Below are 21,128 nucleotides of genomic sequence, written 5' to 3'. Positions count from 1 at the left end.
CTTACTAAACAGCTATCTTAGAAGCATGCGAACATGTCCATCGGTTAGATCTTCCCCCCGTGTCTTCTGCTTTAACAACCCTACATTTCGATGCCTCCCTCTCCTTTGGAGTCTCCAGGTAGTCACTTCTGCATCGTCACGGGAAGGATCGATGACCACGGCTGAGGAGCAGCCCAGCCACAGAGAGGGCTCGCTTTGGCATTCCCGGTTCTCACGCTTGCTGTGCTTCCGTGGGCCGGCATTTGGGGGCGTGCCCAGAATTCTGACACCTTTCAAAGAGGGTCTCACGGTCAGTGACTGGGTGTTGGAAATGCCAATAATGCTTCTTTTGTCTGTGTGTTCCTCTTCGCCTGACTCTCTTTAAAATACTACTATTTACGGTGTACGTTGTGACTTTGTGTTTGCCAAAGGTGTCAAAGAAATGATTTTGGTCTTTTTAAATCGCTTTAATTCTGCACATGCTTGGCCTGTGTGTGTCTGGTTTTCAGTGAGCTGTCCGTTGCCTGCCCAGAGTCGGCTCCTTGACTGCTCTGAGGTCCGGGTCTGTGCTGCAGGCCATTAGCGCACGTCTCCCGCCGCCACGAGCTCTGCTCCAGCTCCGGCTACAGGGTCAGGGCTGCAGCGGCGGTATGCGACGCGCAGACCCCAGAACTGCTGGCTGAACAGTAACTGCTGAATACGTTTAGTCCCACGGATTTACTGTTTCCCCTTTCAAGTCAACAAGATCGACAATATATTCACAAACATTGAAATAACCTATTAACATATTGAGAAAAGTACCATTATATAGACTGTTATATTTAAAGGTGTGGATTTTGAACAGGTAGGTTTGGTGTCCCTGAAATCCTGTTTTTTGGGTTGAAGTTGAGAACAGAGTTTTGTTCTGGTTTTGTTTCTTCTTTTCCATTATGGTTTATCACAGGCTATTGAATATAGCTCCCTGGGCTCTACAGTAGGACCTTGTTGTTTAGCCATTCTCTATACAACAGTTTGCAACTGCTAATGCCAAACTCCCCATCCATCCCTCCGCCTCTCTCCTCCCCCTTGACAACCACAAGTCTGGAGAACAGTGTTTTTTTTTCAACAGAAAATGTATATAGTGAAGGTGCACAACACGATGACTTGATACACATATTCACAGTGAAACGATGACTGCGGTCAAGCCGACTGACACACCCGTCTCCTCACCCAGTTCTCTCTCGCATGTGTGATGAGAGCACATGAAACGCACCCCTTCACCCAGTTCCCAGCATCAGCGCGGTGTCGCTCACTGCAGTCCCCAGGCTCCGCGTCAGCCCTCTAGACCTACTCCTCTACACGACTGCCACCCCATACCCCGGGGCCAGTCTCTCCCCATTTCCACCCACCCCCACCCCGGCAACCACTGTTCTACTCTCTCCCTCTACGTATCTGACTTCTTTCGATCCCACATATAAATGAAATCGTGCAGTTTCTGTCTTTGTCTGGTTTACTCAACGTGGCATAATGTCCTGCAGGTTTGCCCATGTATATGTGATATACACACATGTATATATGTGTGTACACACGTGTACATGCGTGTGATGTACACCCATCTACTTATCCATCCACCCACCCATCCATCAGCACACACTTAAGTTGCTTCCACAGCTTGGCAGTCAGATTCTCAAGTCCACACTAGGGCTCTGGGTCCAGGCCCTTCATCACCCCCAGCCCTGCTCCATCTTCTGATTTCTCGGTCGTGGGCTGCCTTCCATCCACTGTCGCGCTGAAATCCTGAGGCTTTGCAGCCTCTTGTCCCCAGAGTGATCTTAGATTCCCAGGATCACCTCTGAGGACGTCCCTTTCACTCCATCTAGATGTCACTTCAGGGCATTCTGTGAGAAGTCATGAACCTTCCTCTGTTGCTTCTCACATAGCTCCAAAACCACACCACGATGCCCACGTGTGCATTTCTGCCACCCGTAGGTCGTGTTTTCCGAAGAATTTATTCTGGTGACCGGGCGCCTTAGAGCCACCGCACCTGGAACCCCGTTCTCTGCTTCCATCCCCGTGGGGAGAGACCGTGTACCATCTTCACGGGTGTGAACTTGGGGCTGCAAACGGTGTTTGCCAGATTGCTGGACACTCCTTGAGGACAGATGTATGACGTATGCAGAAGATGAGAGAGCTTTTTTCTTAAGCTGCTACATTCTAGGCTAACCAGAGATACTGCCGTTGATTTTCAAAGCTGGGAGACAAAGCGTGCTTGCTTTGGGAAACTCAAGAATAAGGTCGAGTATTTTGAGATCCCCGAAAGCAAAATGAATTTCCCATACTCTAATGGCCATGCCTCTGGCTGACACCGGGTGGATTCTCCCGTAGTGCACTTTGCAGGACACCTTCCCAGAATAATCCAGAGCTCGGAACACAGCTTGCAACGTGAGCCATCTCTCAGCCTCACACCACGAGCAGGCACGGCGGAGATGCACTCTGAGTACACGCTAGATGGACATCTTGGCCCAGGAAACGACACGTCAGCAGTGGCTGCGGCATTCTTGAGGATGAAGGGCAATGACACAGATGGGGACGGAGGCCGGGAAGCAGAGTGACTTGTACCCGGGACCCACAGTCCGCTCTGCTGAGCTCGCGTCCGTTTCCTTGTTCTAAAGGTTTTTGGTCTTGCTGGCCTTTTCTCGCTGCTCCGTTTGGAGGACCACTTCCCGTGTGCTGGAGGTCTCACCGCGTCTTGGGTAATTATCACTATTTAAGGAATTTTAAGAAAATGCCAGTAGCTCTTTCATGGCTTAGAGTACTTGACAGCCTCTCTGATCAAAACCAGTTTGTTGAAGGGTTTAAAATTCATGCAACCTTTGGTATAAAACAGGATCCAATGTGAAGGACTCGAAAGCATCTTGGGTAGTCAAGATCTGATAAATTGAGATGGGACCCTAGGAAATAATGATCTTTTCTACTGAAGTAGATTTTCATACAATATGCTCATATTCTCATATATTTCTGAAGATCATAAAATAATAACCAGATTCGTAGACCTAGAAAGTAGGAGAGTGTTGCTGAACAGGGATACTGGGCAAAGAAACCGTCTAATGAGCAACATACAACGTTTACCCAGAATTAAGAGGAACAGTCTCTTCATTCCTCTCCGCGTCACTGCTCAGTGAACAGGGCTTGGTGAACGGACTTTAAACGACTTTTCTGAAGATGCTGCAGCGCGGTTCAAGGTCATTGTTTCAAAGTTCAGTGGTGACTGCCTCCAACCACATGGTGGATGAGAATATCCACGTTATCTGCCTCCGGGGACTGTTTTAATGTACAGGAGACCAGGCTGAAGGCGTAACGAGTCCAGAAAGGCAGCAAATAAAATCTTTTTTACTTATTTGGTCTTTAATTTTAAAAGAGTATGTGTCATAATTTGGATAATATTGTACATGAAAGTGTTAACTGCCGCTGGATGGAAGAAAACCAAAGGGGCAAACTTAGATTGGAATGAATAAAGGAACATTTGTCTGTAGCCCTCTTTGTAGCAAAGGTATTCCCACGCCATTCCCCAAAGATGTCATCTATCCCTTAGTTTAACTTCTCCAGAAAAAAATTGAGCTCTGTGATAAGGTCAAGAATTATTACTGAAACAAGTTATACAACTGCTGAAATTGAAAACCAATCCAGGAGAAAGTAGTGGTTAAGACGGCCAGGCCGCCTGCGTTCAAATCCAGCTCCTCTACTTTCTGGTCTGTGATCTGGGGAAAGTTCCTGAACCTCTCCAAGCCCCAGTTTTCCCACCTGTAAGGTAAGGACAGTAACTGTACTTAACATATAGGGTCCTTATGATGACTTAGGGACATCACTTAGTACGATGCTCTCAGGACGTGTTCACAGCCACCGTGACTGTTCATCTCTTGCATCTGGATGGCTGGTGTATCTGCGAAGCTCTCCACCGTGGTGACACAGGATGAGATGGACAGCAGTATTGCTAGATGGACTCCCAGTTGGTTGAACCGTAAATCTACTGCAAGGAGTCTATGGATTTTAATCATTCTGGAGGAAGGTGGTAGAAGGCAAGACTCTGCATTAACCCATGTTCCATTTTAGTGTATTTGGAAACTGGATGAAATAGAAATAGATGGCATGTCCTTGACGGAAGAAAATTCCTCCTCTAGGCTGGGAGGTCATATTCTTCAACCAAAAGCACATTTAAGGGGAGGTGTGGGGCGCTGGCTCTGCAATCCTTAATGCTGGTCCATGCCGGTAATCGATGAAGAAAAGATACTACAGCCAGATTAGCCTCAAATTTTAAAATAACATATGCTTAACCGAACTGCAGATGACACACAAAAGTAGGGGCGGCAGCAATAAAATAAACAGTGAATCAAGATTCAACTGTATCTCAAAAGCCTGAGACGGGTGCCTGAGAGCACAGCGTGCCTGCAGCTCAGCTGCAGGGAAAGGGAAGCCCTGCCCTTGGCTTTACAAAGCAGCTGGCAGCTACCGGAGCAGGAAGCCCGGCTTTGCCAGAAACAAACACAAACCTGAGGGTCTGGGTCGGATGACAAATTCGAGGAGCCTCTCCTACAATACGCATATACCGCATGACGTAAGGCTGCTTAGAATACATCCAATCAGGTTGCACAGGTAACAGTTCAGAGAAAGCCATGAAATAAGCCAGCACTCCTTTTCCCAGACTGACATTCAAGGTGCCACACTCAAATGGGAATATTTATTTTAAAGAAGCCAATGAGCAACTAGGCCGGGTCCAGAGTGGAACCAATGAGACCGAGGGAAGACCGAGGCCACTCATCCCGCCATCCATGACAAATGTTCTTGATGCGTGAAGACGCGTTGGATATGCGCTGGCACACTCACGCAATTGTCTTATTTTCAGAACAATCTCATGAGATGGCATTTTCATCCCTGTTCTACCAGTGAGAAAATACAAGCTCATAATTAACCTCAAATTGTTAACAAATGTATCCAACCTCATACAGCTAGTAAGTGGTCAGTGCCGAGTCTGACTCCAAATCCAAGTTACTTGCATAATGCAAACTATTCATCGCTAATAAGAACGGCTGAAGGAGATATGGGGATGTATGTATATGTATAGCTGATTCACTTTGTTATACAGCAGAAACTAACACACCATTGTAAAGCAGTTATACTCCAATAACAGTGTTAAAAGCAAAAAAAAAAAAAGAGAGGAAAAAAAGAAAACAGTGGCATGTGGGGGGGGGTGGGTAAATGCTGGAAAGCCAAATTAAGAACAAATTATGAATGAAAAAAAAAAAAAGAATGGCTGAAGGAAACTTAGAGGGATGGAGAGTCACACTGACTTTCTCCAAAATTCCAAGCTGCCTCCCGTGTAACTCCAAGAGAAAGAGCCAAAAGAACCGTTAAGTGGAAATAAAAGAAGACATGTTTTGGTGCCGTATGGACAGGTACAGCATACCCGAGGGGGTCACAGAGGCAATGAGTCCATTACCAAGTGGTCAGTGCCCATCAGGGATGGAGGGGGGGAAGGAGACGTGGCCACTTGCCTAAGTTATCACAGAAGTGACCCTGCATCGCATGGGACACTGACCATATGCCTTGGAGATCCTCTCACTCTCCTGATTTACCCCAAATTTCAGTCTATGAGAAATGGTGTCTTTTTCACCTGCATGAGGCCAGCTCATGGCCTTGAATCTAACGGGCGTGTGATTGGGTCATTTTGAAATTAACTAATAAACTGGACGCCTGGAAATAAGACTTTTTTATCCGTGGGGACTGTTCATGCATTCCTAAAGGAAGCAGTTTTTTGTACAATGTTATTTTATAGATTTTTTAAAAGAGAAATAGTAGTAATGCCATTTCTGTTTTTCTTTTTGAAAGTCGTGCTTCTCCCTTAACCATGTTCTTAGGCCTGGCATCCTGTGAGGGACCTCCTCCTCTGAGTTAACCACTGCTATTTTTTTTATTAAATTGTATGTTGGCCTCACTTTATGTTTCCCTTTGATTGGTTCTGGGAAAGAACTAATCAGACTTTGGCAGGAAGAGTTCCCAGGACAGATGGACTGGGTCGGTGCTCCCACAAAAGGAGAGCAGCCCCGGGATTCTGACGGCAGATAAGAGAACCAGGCGGGCTGTGTGTGCCTGGCTTGGGGTCCTGAGACGTGAGAAAGCAACGGGGCCTGGATGGGGGCCAGTCGCTCCACTTGACCATTCTGCTTCCTCTCCGACTGCCCCCCATCCTGCCCATCACTCGTGGACAGACCTGCCCCGCGGGCCCCTCTCTCACTTCATCCCGCTGCCGCCTGTACTGCCAATCCCCCAAGTCAGGAAGGGGTGCCCTGCAGACGTGCAAGGGCTGAAGATCCAGAGGGCGAACTCCGGGCGAGGGGAGTGCGAGGGGGGCGAGAGGAAGTGACTCCATTACTTCGCATCTGCCTATGAGTTTTCTCAGGAGACCCTGGGGCAGACGGCACAGCACCTTTAATCAAATTAAAATATCGCTATGAGACGACTTTCCTAATCATCAAAGGTAATGAGTCCTGAGATCTGAAAACGGAGGGCTAGCGCCGTAAACGTCCGCTCTTTATAGCCACACCCAGGTTTTAGTGATAGATGTGTCTGTTACTTCAAACAGCGGAGGGGGTTACACTTAAAAAGATAACAAGATATTGGTGCAATGCAGAGAGGTTACAGGGATGCCTTCAGCGCTCGAGATTCAAGCCAAGGGAAGAGCAGTCCCTGCAAACAAAGGGCAGCTGGGTGCGCGTGCAGTGCCGTATTAATCACATCTCATCTAACTCTTCAATATCTACTGAGAACCCGCTATGCACCAGCCACTTTCCCAAGTTCTACGATCTCACAGGCAGGCAGGAGGGGCCCCTGTCCTCCACTCGCCCGGGAGACGGACACGTGTGCGCGATGCTTTCATTGGGCGAGATGTCCACTACGGCAGAGGTGCTGTGGGACCGCAGAGAGAAGGCCACCAAACCGGGGGTGACAGGGGGGAAGGCGTCAAGGATAAGGCGCCTTAAGAGATAACATCTACGCCGGAAATAGTGATGTCGGTTACAGCCACTCCCGTGTTTGAGGCCTCGGCAAGTGCGAGCCCAGAGACATTAACCCCCTACCTAACGTTTCACATTGAAGAAGTGGAAACTGGATCTTGAAAACCAGGCCAAAGTGGACCCTCACTCTGTCCCCATGCTGCTTTCCAGCCAGGAGGAGGCAGAGCAAGACGCCTCCTCTCGCCAACCCCGGGTTTCCCTTGTTCCCGGGCGGTGGGACTTCCTGGACAAGACGGGGGCAGGGGGCCAGCCTGGAGGTGGAACCCCTGGTGGGGGAAGGTGGGCTACACCCAACACCTCCCTCCACCCGCGGGATGCAGGGAAGACACAGGCCGACTCCCCAAGATCCCAGCATCGTGGGCCGATGGGGAAAGGACCCAACTGAAAACATCACCCTGGGGGGAGTACAGGTTCCCCCGCTCCACGAAAGTAGAGCATCCTAGGAAACCATCCTGCTCGTGGACGCACAAAGTCAATCGAGACGAAGCCCAGAGGCTCACAGACACGGCTCACAGCTCACAGTGGCGGCTTGACGCTGAGCTGCTGAGTGTGGTTCCGGGAAGGAGCCTGGCGGGGCCGCTCTCACTGCTGCGGTGGGCGCTGCGCCTGTCACGCTCGCTGCCAAACACGCTGAGCTAAATAAGATTTTCCTTTTTTTTTTTTTTTTTTTTGTAAAAGTGAAAATCTTCAGATTTCTTTTGGTTAGTGAAAACTGGTACGAATGTGGGCCTTTCGCAAAAGCAAAGCAGCATAAGGCGAACTTTGGAAAAGCGGCGGATACCCGTGCCTTGTACGGAATTCAGGTGTGGCTTCAGCCGTCGTCAACACTCAGGGGTGACCCACCAGGGAGGAGGTACCACCAAAATCCCAAACAGCCAGAGACGCCGGGTGACCAATCACCCTACTACAAAATGCTCAGGAAAAGAACCGGCCCCGACAGCTAGTGACAGAGAAATACTCACCCCCCTGCACCCAGGCGGGCTTCGGGGAGCAGGCCTGGGCATCGGGAGATGGGGACAGGTGCAAGCTGGGGGGTTGCAGGACAAAGACCAGGGGGGCTGAAGCCTCTCGCACACGCCTCCTGCCCCCGAAGGGGGTCTGGGGAACTCCATGCGGCTGGGCTTGCAAGAAGAAACCAGAGACTGCAGCCCAGAGGGGATGGGGACAGGGGACTTGCTGAGGTACCCACTAAACCGTGGAACGAGCGACTGCAACTCCAGGACTAGAGAGAACACCGCAGAAACGTGCTGATTATTTATTCATTGAACTTGATCTGAAAAGCTACATCTGTGGGACCCTTCCTCCAGGAGCCCTGCTAAACAGGCTAAGAACTCTGCTTACAAAATGCCTCTCTCCGCGCTTCCTTTAAATAACTTTTGAGAATGAGCCTTTGCTATCGTTTGTTAATTACTTGTCAAAGGGACCAGGCAGAGAGATTTCTAATGTGTTAGGAGCTGATGTTGATTGAAGATCAATCATAAATTAGGGTAGGATTTCCTGCCCTGAGACTATTCCATCAGTCAATAAACAAATGGGTTGAGAATTGGAAGATTCCAATTTCGGGCAACTTTTCAGATGACATCATTTCCAGGAAGTCAAAACTTGAGTCATAAAATAGCACCTAAAAATAGAAAAGCCTCTGCTCAGCCTCCAGCTCGGTCAGGGCTTTACTCACATCTCCTCAGGCGGGAGCAGGATACAAGGTTATTTCTAGAGCAAACACAATCACCACCGAACGCTGCAGTGGAAAATCTCCACGGCCCAGCCGGCCTTCCCAGCCTCCTTCCAGCCCAGGGGCCCCGGTCAGCAAGGCCTCCAACCCGGAGGACGCTGGGCGCCAGGCCCGGGGGCAGCAGGTGTGCAGTGCGGGTCTCGGGGTGGGGGGGGGAGCCCCACCTCCTCCATGGCCCAGCCTTGGCCGGCCCCCATCGGAGCCCCGCGGCTAAGCCGCGAAACGGAGCGGGCGCACGTGTGTGCTCCCGCCTCCTGCCCATCCACAAAGTCAGCCTTGGTCCCAACTCCCTGCACTGAAGCGGGGGCAGCTCAGGGCGGGCGGCCAAGCAGGCCAGCCACCAACTCGTGCTCACGCAACCCTGACTTGGCGGGCACCACGCTCCCACGGCGATGGGATCAAGGATGCCATTTGGCTCATTTCACCTGAATTTCTTTTTATAAGAATTGTATATATTGAAGGTGTACAACACGATGATTTGTGAAACGATGACTGCAGTCAAGGTGACTGACTCACCCGTCGCCTCACACAGTTACCTTGCGCGTGGGATGGGAGCGCACGAAACGCACCCCTTCACCCAGTTCCCAGCATCAGCGCAGTGTCACTCACTGCAGTCCCCAGGCTCCGCGTCAGCCCCCCGGACCCACTCCTCTACACGACTGCCACCCCGTAACCCCGAGGCCAGTCTCTCCCCACTTCCACGCCCCCCACCCCTGGCAACCACTGCTCTACTCTCTGCCTCTGTGTCTTTGACGTCTTTGTATCCCAAATGGAAATGAGGTCGTACAGGTTCTGTCTTTCTCCGTCTGGTTTGTTCCGCTCAGCATCATGTCCTGCAGGTTCGTGCATGTTGCCACTAATGGCAGAATCTCTTTCCATTTTAAAAGCCGAATAATATTCCATTTTAGATACACATAAGATATATAATGGAATATTATTTGGCATATATAGATAAATTCTGTCAGATTTCACATCTAGCCTTTTAGAGTGGTAAAGCACTAAACACTGGTCATTTGGTAATAGCTGGTAATAGCTGGGGAAAAGTTCTCTAAATGAGCTTTGTACACACCATGGATGGATAATTTCCTATCTGTAATGTACCCCAAATGCAGCTTCATTTTCCAGATACCCTGATGAAGAATGAAGTCTTTCATCATTCAGTGCAAATACAACGTCTTTATCCATGCATCTGCTGATGGACGGACACACAGGTTGTTTCCATATCTCGACTATCGTGAACAAGGCTGCGGTGAGCAAAGCAGAGCAGGTATCTCTCTGAGGTTCTGATTTCATTTCCTTTGGGTAAATACTCAGAAGAGAGACGGCCGGATCATATGGCAGTTCTATTTTTAACTTTTTGAGGAACCTCCATACTGTTTTCCATAACTGCACCAATTTACATTCCCACCAACAGGTGTGCACGAAGATTTCCTTTTCTCCGCACCCTCACCAACACTTAACCTTTTAAAATAATGGCCACCCTAACAGGTGTGAGGTGAGAGCTCGTTGTGGTTTTGATTTGCATTTCCCTGATGATTATGTCCAGAAAGGTAATGCATGATGTACTCCAGCCTTATCCTAGGAAACGTCCAGACTATAGGAGTGCCTGGAGTTGGGAAGAAAAGCTTGAGGGCTGAGGACCCTGGAGGAGGTGTCCCAGGGCTGGAGGGAGGGAAGCCTCAAAGGACGGGCAGAACCTGAAGAGGCACGGGGGCTGGCCACCATCGTCGGTCACCGAGAGAGGGACAGGCTGAAGCGCAGGTGCAGAAAAGCCATGGCAGTAACGTCGGATGTGTCTCCTGCCGCGCTTCTGTCTCTAACTATGTGCATCTCAGACACGGCAGCTGTGCCGGTCCTAAAACTTATACACAGAATGGATGGATAAACAGCAAGGTCCCACTGTGTAACACAGGGAACTATATTCAGTGTCCTGTGATGAACCACAGTGGGAAAGAATATGCAAAAGAAAGTACACATATATATGTAAATGTATAAACATATATACGTATATAAAAGGAATGTATGTACACATCTCACTGAGTCACTCTGCTGTACAGCGGAAATTAACACAACACTATAAATCAACTCTACTTCAATAAAATAAATTTTTAAAAATAATAGGAAGCCTTCCTTACTGGAGTAAAGTGTCACGTGCTGTTAATTCTGCTGCCACAGTCCCAGGATGGGGGCTTCCGAACAGAGAAATGACCCACGATGAAGGGGCGTCCAGGGGAAGAGCAGTCCCCACTGTCCACAAAGCGGCCACAGAGCCCCAGGGACCTGGGAGTGGACGCCGCGCCTGCACACACTTTCCGGAGCCACCGACACCATCAAGCGGTCCAGCGGGTCACGAGCCCGTGAGGAATGTGGGGTCCGTGGCCCCTGGGTTCAGGCAATCCCACGTACACCTGGCTCAGCTGTACTGCTGAGGGAGGTTACAGCATGAGAAGTGACAGCAGCAGCGGCAGAGACATCAAAAGGCGTCAGCGGAAGGATCCGTCACGGCGACTGTCGTTAGGCCCATCCTGATGGCCGGGTGGGAAGCACAGACGCTGCTGGGAACACAGCAGGGCCGCTGGAGCATCCCGTGTCATCCTCGTGGGCCACAGCACAGAGGCCGGGAGCAGCTCCCTGGACACAAGGTGGAAAAACGCGGGACTCTGGGTCCAGTTTGGGGTCTCCTGCATCACTTCGCAGTTTAGCCCTAAACCCAGGATACACGGCCCGTCAGCGGTCACTGGTGTCACTGCTGCCCTTGTTCTTGACGCCGCTGGTGGTGGTGGTGGTTTGCTCTGATTGATTTGTTTTCTCCCAGTTCAAAGGCAAAGCTTGGTTTTGGTGGGAAAATAAGGCTTGACCCACGTGGGAAGTACAGGTCTTTATTTCAATTCCACTACTTTAACAAGGAATTCGACTTTTATGGATTAAAATATGTGGCAATATAGAAAGGACACTTCTGAATATCACAACGGCTCCTTTCCAACCAACATCAGGCCCTTTGGCAAGAACTTGCGTGAACACAACTTCAGTCTCTTTAGTGAGACTCTCTTTGGAGCCATTAGCTCTCGTGGGAATGAGGTCAGACTAAGAGGTGCTCTGGCCGTAAGGGTGACAACATGAATAAGGCCCGGGCTCAGGACACAAATCCCTAACGTGTCTTTCAGCAAGTCCCGGGCGTCCTACTTCCACCTGGCGCAGTTTCCTTCCCCGGTGAATTCTGACGACTCAGATGAGGAGGAAACCCCGCCCCTTCCCGACCAGGAAGCGCAAGCCTCAGCCCGAGGGTCAGAGCAGCATCTGAAAACGGCAGCAGGGTCAGGGGTTGGGGCTGGACCTCTCCCGGGTTCTAGAACCGCAGCTGCACGAGCTGTCCAGCCCCGGCCCCTGACCCTGCTGCCGTTTTCAGATGCTGCTCTGACCCTCAGACTGAGACTTGCGCTTCCCGATCTCCTCTGCCGCCTGGACCTCCCAGTGACAGGCCAGCCTCCATCAGACGGAGGTGACCGTCCCCCGAGCCGCTGCTCCTGGCATCACCAGCTTAAGATTCGTCACCTTTGGTCAGAGCCACTGACCCACACATCCTACCGAGGCCAGAGACCCTGGGACTGGCCCCTGAGCCAGCGCACACACCTCAGTTAACAATAGATGTTTCTGCATCACTTTTGCATTCATCGCTTTTCTCCATTTCTTTGAATCGGCTCAGGCATTATTAAGAGGTTTTCCAATAATACGCTCGTCCACTTGAACTACTATAGCAAGGAAAAAGCAACAAGCAAAAACGTTCCCAGTGGCAGTCCCAAAATATTGTTCCACTGACCTACCTCTCCCGCTCTGCTTTGCCACCTGCAAGAGAGCTCCGAAAAGGAAAGCAGAACCTGAACCCCTTTGTATCAGACCTCCAACAGCACTGCCATTTTTCTCAAATGTGTGTGGCTACATTACTAATTAATTAATCAAGCACCCCACAACTATTTTAATTAAGTGCTTGCTCGGTTGCCAGGCATTATTCTATGCATTTTATCCCAGAAGGCTCGAAGGGAAAGGAAAAATTCCCTAACAGGGGAATCGTTCCTAATAGCAAGTCATCCCTGGGAACGTGTGAGCTCCTTGGGGAAGCACATTAGAACCTTATGTGATGCGTTACTATTTAAGGAAACACATCAGGAAGTATTTGGTTTCAGGAGCCCTGGGCAGAGCGGAGACAGGAATCAGCAGCAGCAGGGAGGAGCTGGGGATGGAGAGAAACCATCCCGTGTCTCCCCCCGGGGGCCTGCCCCCAGCCCCAGCCCTAGCTGGCCGCAGGTCATCCCAGGTTCTCCTGCGATGCGTCTCGTGGAGTCTGAGAAACACCCGTCCCCTTGCTCACATCTGGGGGAGGACCGTCCAGGAAGGCCGTGGTGCGGGGCTTCTCCCAAGGGTGTCCCCGAGGATCCCAGGGAAAGAGCTCTGAGCTCGGAGCCAAGATATGGGCTCCCCTCCCACCGGCCACCACCCGCTTCGGTTTCCTTGCTGTAAAATGAGGATAAAATGCCTGTCTTGGGATTGTTGCGAGACTCAGATTAGGTAAGAGCATCGACAGGGCTTTTGTGAACCAGAAAGCACCGCTCAGGTGTGAGGTGTGAGTATCACTATTACGGCAAGTCTGGGCGTGGGCACTGCAGGAGGATGTCTGGAAGTGGCCCCAGCCTGGAGCCATGCACTTTGGTTTCCCAATGGGACGAGGGAATGGGACAGGGAGAAGGCGAGGACCCCCAGAAACGAGCCCTGGGGGCAGGGCGGTTTAGGAAGGTGGTGGAGGGAGAGTCAAGGTACAGAGGTAGCCCAGTCCGAGCTGAGATCTGGAGGTCACCCGACCGCATGGAGACGGGCAGGGCCTGCATTTGGGATCATTTGTGTTGGAGTCATAGTTTTGCAAGTTAAGAATATCAATTTCTTCATTAATAGTTGGAAAAACTAAAGACTCTTCACAGAGCGTGAAGGTTGACCGGCATCACAGGTGCATCTGAGCAGACCTTGCACCCATCAGTGCTGGGTAACCGCTGGTTCTTTTCCTCACGCCCGGCGCTAGGGGCTGTGTTCAGACGTGGAATTATGTGCCCAGAGAAAGGGACTGTCTGCTAAACCATCGGCAGATGGTACTTCCCAGAGAATTTCACAATTACACACGGGAATGGACCCCTCTCAGGCATGCAAATTCAGTGCAGACCAACGAAGGAAATCACACTCAGGCCAGCCCTCCCAGACGAGTCACCAGCCCCTGCAGACCCTCCCACGAGGGCCGCTGAAGGCGCTGAGCCACCGGAGCACGTGGTCACTTCAGCTACCAGGTCCTCGGCAGGCAGGACGTGGCACTTACAAAGCACGGGGTTGGAGGGGCGGTGCTTACCGCCGTCTGGCCGGCCCCTCCCGCCCAACTTTGATGCCAGGAAGCCTAGGGGACCTGCCCGGAGACCAGGCGGCCCGAGGTGCCTCGCCGGGCACAGAAGACCCGCACATCCGGGCGTCACAGCCCCTCCTGGAAGAGACGCGTCATCGGCACCTTCACGCGACAGCCCCCTCGCTCCCACAGGAAAGGTCGCCGCCAAACGGGGGTCTGCCGAGCTTTCACTCCTGCCCTGCCCCCCCAGGCCCCTCCCACCTGGCTTCACCAGGCCAGCCTTGGTGAACCTCTCGGGGCGAGGACCACGCCGATTCTCGACTCCCCCAGCTCTGCCGAGAGTCCTGGGCGCACGGTTGGTGCCCGTGAACAAGTGTGTGATTGAACTGATCTCGTCTACACTGGGATTCTTCTCTGACTTTCCACCCCGGTCTCAGTGCAGTGCCCAGGCTTCCCTCCGAAAGGACCCCTGTAGCAGCCACAGTGAAATGGGCGAGCGCCCCTGAGCGGGGACCACAGCTGTCCCTGGGCCACCAGCTTCACATCTTTCCAACTCCATCCTTACAAGTAACCCCCTCAGGTGGGTATTTTTCACACATCACTGATGAGGAAGCTGACACACAGAGCAATTAAGACAAGTCCCTGAGGTCGTGTAACTGATGGTGGCGGAGTGAGGACCAAAGCCCTGGACCCCGGCCGACACCAGCGCTGGCCTGTGACCACGGGTCCCCTCAGGGATCCGTAAGACTGTAGATGAAGCTGAACCCCTCCACTTCTACAGATTCTGGGCAAAGCAGCGGGTGGCAGAGCAGGTGGGGAAAGACGTCTATTAGGACAGGAGGCACTGGAGCGACAGGAGCCCAGGCCCCAGCCGATACGCCATCTCTCTGGGCTTCGCCTCCCGTCTGTGGGCTGAGAGGTGTGGACAGGGCAACGGCCAGGAACCAGATGGACACCCACGTCTTAGGAACCGCAGGTGTGGACAGCTAAGTCCTAATGTTCTCTGCGCTGAGCTAAGAAACCAAGGTTGAATGACAAATAGGGTGTTAGTTCCCAGAGAAGGAAGTTCCCGAAGCGGATAGCTCCATCCCCGCTGGCCCCAGGCAGCAGGAGGTCCAGGTGACCAAATCCCCACGGGGCAGCTGCAGGCCTTCCTGCGTCCCCCACCCCCGGGTGCCCGCACAGGTCAGGCCCCCTCACTCCTGCAGCCGCCCCTTCCCCTGACATGCGTGCCCCAGAGGGCACTGCAGCCTGAGAAAGCACCCATTTAGTGGCGAGCCTCCAGAGGGAGCCGGGGAAGCCCGGGGTGCCGACACCCGCAGGGCAGCCTTCTCCAAGGGTGCTTTTCTGGGTGAGGAGCTGCCCGCAAGACCCTTCATTCAGATGACCCCGGGCAGCCTAAGCCCCTGGCTGCAGAGCCCGGCAGAAATGCTCCCACAAGAGGTCTGCTCCCCACGGTGACTGTGGCGACCCCTCCCAGCTACACGCTTGAGGGTCGGGGGCCTCTCACAAGGGAGGGGATGGCAGCCCCGCAGGCCCTTCACCAAACCTTCACGCGATCCCCCCCGTGTGTTCTGGGTCCAAGCATAGAACGAAGGTGTAATGGTCCTTTCCTAAAGGGTAAGGGCCATATGTCGGACCTGGAAGGGCCACTGCAGATGTCTGGGTCCATTTCTTCAACGTACGGAGAAAGCAGAGCCCGCGAGAGCTTCGATGATCTCCCCTAATTGTCACTGCGGCGCTCCCTGAGGCTCAGCAGGGGACCGCCGTCTAGCCCGCCCCGGACAGGCAGCCTCCTGGTCCTACACACGGAGAAGTGACTTCACGGGCACGATAAAAACAGACACGCAGAGCGCTTCCCAAGCCTGACGTTCCCAGTAGCTCCAAGCTAAAGACCATGTTTACTGATACAAAGAAAAGGAAAGGGCCCAAGGGCAAGTTGCGAACGCAGCAGCCCACGGTCGCAGCTGTAACTGGGCCTCCGTCGGAGAGCTAAACCCGAGGGCTGTTCGCCGACTGGTACTTCACTCATATTCCTGGACATTCCACCAGCATCGAGCCCCATTTGCTATCCAGCAGCACACCACGATGCGGATGTAATGGCGGAAATAAAAACACATGCAGTGGCCAAAGGCAGGCAAGTGGCAGTCAAAGGCTCAGATGAACTGAGTATCCAGACAGGTGGCCAGGCAGGAAGAGGATGATGGGTATTGGCTGTAGGCCTCGGGTAGTTCCAGTAACCTTTCCCAAGGCCTCAATTCCTTCTTCGAGAAAACTAAGGAGTTTTAATTCCTTAATAAAGTCTCTCCTGGGTCTTAGTGACCCTGAGGAAGTCTTTATTGACGAGGTGGACCAGGAGTTACTAGGAGGAGAAAAGGGACGCGACAGCTGTTGGAAAACCCCAGACTTTGAATCCACTTTTGCTGACATCAGGCATCTTTTCCCTGAACAATATAAGAAAATCTCTAACATCTTTGTTGCTTCTGCTTTAAAAAACCTTCCTCTCATCTCCAGTCTAGCGCTAGGGGCGTCATGCAGGATGCCCAAGCAGAGCCAGCAGGCAGAGGGGATGGGGCGTCAGAAGGACGGTAGTCTGCATTAGGTAATAATTTCAATTGCCAAACTAAGTTCTTTCCTCTCCATCTTAATTTTCTGTTGTAATTTATCAGTTAGGCAGAGATTGGCTCAGCTTTTGGAAAAACAACCCCATGTCTGTGGAAGAGACGCCGCCACGAGGTGACTGTTTTACAGAGAAAAGGCATAAAGCATTAAGGATGGAAAGGGTGTTTCAAGGAAGGTGACCCCTCTTTTCTCGGGACTATACTTCACAGAGAATCATTACCGTTCCCCTTACCAAAAGCTTAAAAACTCATCTCTGCTTTCATTTTTACAGCAATTATTAATCTACTACCACTCAAGTTTCCATCCTTCTTAAACCACCAATATTTTAACCTGCAGATCCCCTAAATCAATTACGGGCACACTGCAGCAATTCTGGAAATGCACCCACAGTACAGATTGTTAAACACCTGCAAAGTAATTACACACAGTTATGCACAGATCACATTAGCACGTATTATTGACAAGCTAGGCAACGGTGCTTCCTGCTTGCCCCTTTGCAATACCCTCCAGTGTGTCAATCAATGAATAAAAAGACAGTTACTGAGCCCTAACTCTACTCAGCCTGACTTCAGGTGTGGTTTAGAATACATTAGAAGAGATACTGGAATTCATCATTATCAAAATCAAAAGAATTTGGAGATCAATGTCCTAAATAGGAAATCTGAAAAAGAAGAGATTAGGATTTGGCGAAGCCACTGAAAGACGTAGAGGAGCAAAAAAAAAAAAGGGCACGAGACGCCAGCTGATGCTGGGAAGAGGTGTAAAATCTGCGTCACCTAAGATAAGGCAGCGACACGTCACGCAGCGGAAGACAGCGCGAGTACAGGGGAAGCGCAGGCGTGAGCCGCGTGGAAGAGAGGCTGCCAGGGTCGTGACGAAGCAGAGATCACGATGCTGGTGACGGTGCGTCTTCATCGGTGATGCAGGACTTAGGAGTTAAACAGAAGGAGAAAAGGGACATAACCACCTTTGTAAAACCCTAGGCTTTGAATCCATTTAGAGACAATGTAAGGGACTTGTAGGACCCTGTGTGTGCCCCGTTCAAAGGGACAGAGGTGGCGGAAGACACAGCCCCAGTTCTCAATGAATCAAGATGATGACAGTTATGGAAATAGAAACAAAAATAAACAAATGGGACCTAATGAAACTTCAAAGCTTTTGCACAGCAAAGGAAACCATAAACAAGACCAAAAGACAGCCCTCAGAATGGGAGAAAATATTTGCAAATGAAGTGACTGACAAAGGATTAATCTCCAAAATTTATAAGCAGCTCATGCAGCTCAATAACAAAAAACAAACAACCCAATCCAAAAATGGGCAGAAGACCTGAATAGACATTTCTCCAAAGAAGACATACAGACTGCCAACAAACACATGAAAGAATGCTCAACATCATAATCATTAAAGAAATGCAAATCAAAACTACAATGAGATATCACCTCACACCAGTCAGAATGGCCATCATCAAAAATCTAGAAACAATAAATGCTGGAGAGGGTGTGGAGAAAAGGGAACACTCTTGCACTGCTGGTGGGAATGTGAATTGGTACAGTCACTATGGAGAACCGTATGGAGGTTCCTTAAAAAACTACAAATAGAACTACCATATGACCCAGCAACCCCACTACTGGGCATATACCCTGAGAAAACCATAATTCAAAAAGAGTCATGTACCAAAATGTTCATTGCAGCTCTATTTACAATAGCCCGGAGATGGAAACAACCTAAGTGTCCATCAACAGATGAATGGATAAAGAAGATGTGGCACATATATACAATGGAATATTACTCAGCCATAAAAAGAAACAAAATTGAGCTATTTGTAATGAGGTGGATAGACCTAGAGTCTGTCATACAGAGTGAAGTAAGTCAGAAACTGAGAGACAAATACCGTATGGTAACATATATATACAGAATTTAAGGGAAAAAAATGTCATGAAGAACGTAGGGGTAAGGCAGGAATAAAGACACAGACCTACTAGAGAATGGACTTGAGGATATGGGGAGGGGGAAGGGTAAGCTGTGACAAAGCGAGAGAGAGGCATGGACACATATACACTACCAAACGTAAGGTAGATAGCTAGTGGGAACAGCCGCATAGCACAGGGAGATCAGCTCGGTGCTTTGTGACCGCCTGGAGGGGTGGGATAGGGAGGGTGGGAGGGAGGGAGATGCAAGAGGGAAGAGATATGGGAACATATGTATATATATAACTGATTCATTTTGTTGTAAAGCAGAAACTAACACACCCTTGTAAAGCAATTATACTCCAATAAAGATGTTAAAAAAAAAGAAAGATGATGGCAGTTGTGTATATGCTGAATCCTCTTGGTCTGTTCCTCTCCCAGTGGACACTGAGGGTGTTTCTCTGTGGCTACTGTGAATAGTGCTGCCGTGAACATGGTGCTGTGGGCACTCCTGTGGTGTCCTATTTAATTTCCTTTGGATACACACCCAGAAGTGGGGCTGCTGGACCATATGGTAGTTTTACTCAAGTCTTTCCTAAGTCTGGCAACCTACAGTGACCTTTACCTGCTCACTGTTAGACCTTTTTTTTTTTTTCGGTACGCGGGCCTCTCACTGTTGCGGCCCCTCCCGTTGCGGAGCACAGGCTCCGGACGTGCAGTCTCAGCGGCCATGGCTCACGGGCCCAGCCGCTCCACGGCATGTGGGATCTTCCCGGACCGGGGCACGAACCCGTGTCCCCTGCATCAGCAGGCGGACTCTCAACCACTGTGCCACCAGGGAAGCCCTAGACCTTTTTTTTTTCATGAGCTCTTATAGTTTGTATTTGTGCTCTTGTTTTATTGAGGTAAACTGCCTTATCGGTTTTAAAAATTCATGATGGTAGATTTGGTCATGATTGTCACTTACCTCTAGGCAATATTTTTCAAACAGGAGCTTTCATTTGCCATCTGTTCATCCTGTTAATTTAATACGTTTCCCCTTGGCATTTTAAAATAGACCTTTTAAATGATCATTTGTCACTGAATGAGGAGCTTTCTTCCTCTGAGCCATTTGATGAAGTCACACTAGGTGGAGAATCCAAGGTCCTGCTCTAAGCAAACGGGAATTCTCTTTCTGTCCAGTGTCACCTGTATGAACAGATTCAATTAGGTTTACTTTGCTCCAGCCAATGAAGGCAGCAGTGCAGGGCAGCTCCTGATGTAGAGTTTCTCTGCACCCTGCCTCAGGCTCAGCAACACATGGACACACACACACACACACACACACACACACACACACACACGCACTTCTACAAATACAGCTGACTGCGAAACTCCTGAATCCAGCTCTGGCTTCTCTGATTCTCGAGCCTTCATGCCACACTGAACCCAGGGAGCTCCTGCTGCCAGCTCATCATCTGATTGTTGGTTTTCCCCAGGGGAGAGGACCCTCCCCCTGGAGAGGGGCTCTGTCTGCACGTCCCGAGGCCTGCAGCTGGGTGCCCCCCCCACAGAAGTCCTCCCGGGCCTCTCTCTGACCTTCTCTCTCCTTGGCAACCTTCCCCCACATATTGTGTTTCAGGCTTATAGATGTCTCCTCATTTTATTGTAAGGAGGGCATTTGCATTTTTATTCTTATTCTTCTTGCATCTTTGCGGTGATTTTTAAGAGACTGAGATGGAAAAATGCCATCTTTCCATAGCTAATTCTAAACTGGAATCTCTTAATAAATTCTGAGTAAATTTTTAAGTGCAAAGAGGGAAGAGGCGAACAGCATGAGCCCCGAGGTCTGAGGCCGCGCCTGCCTTGGGAGCACACAGGCAGATGCCTGGTAGGTGAGCTCAGGAAAAGGCTTCCCCCCCAGGGACCCGCGTTCAAGGCCCCGCAGCTCTTTGGAGATCAAGTGCAGCCCCTCGAGGGCTTTAAAGCGTGCTCCGATGATCTCACCCAAGAAACTAGAAACGGCACTCTCACAGGACGAAAGCCAGACATCAGCGTGAGCGTGTGGAGCGTCTTCCCACCGGCTACGCTCTGGGACGTGTGTCCTCGGCACCCAGGTGTCAGCGTCACGGTGACAGCAGGCGTCTGCATTTTGAACTTTCCTCTGCCTTCTTTTTTCCTTTTGAGTGAAGTCCCTCTTATAAATAAATTACAGCCTCTCTCAGCTTACTCAGAGGAAAATAAAAATACTTTCTGCTTCATTTTGTCCACAGTCAGGCCAGACGGAAAAAGGTGAAGAGGAGAGTGTGACTGGGTTCAGGAAAACACATGAAATAAATGAAAGGGGCACACGTGCGTGTGACTCTGTGTGTGTGTGTGTGTATCTGTGTGTGTCTGTGTGCCTGTGTGTGTCTGTGTAAGTCTATGTGTGTCTATGTATGTGTGTATGTCAGTGTGTCTGAGTGTATATCTGTGTGAATGTGTCT

The sequence above is a fragment of the Aethalodelphis obliquidens genome, unplaced genomic scaffold (genome assembly GCF_003676395.1).
Source record: "Aethalodelphis obliquidens isolate GAN/ISIS:26980383/991018 unplaced genomic scaffold, ASM367639v1 scaffold5, whole genome shotgun sequence".
NCBI lineage: Eukaryota > Metazoa > Chordata > Mammalia > Artiodactyla > Delphinidae > Aethalodelphis > Aethalodelphis obliquidens.
Note: the sequence above shows the minus strand (reverse complement) of the source record.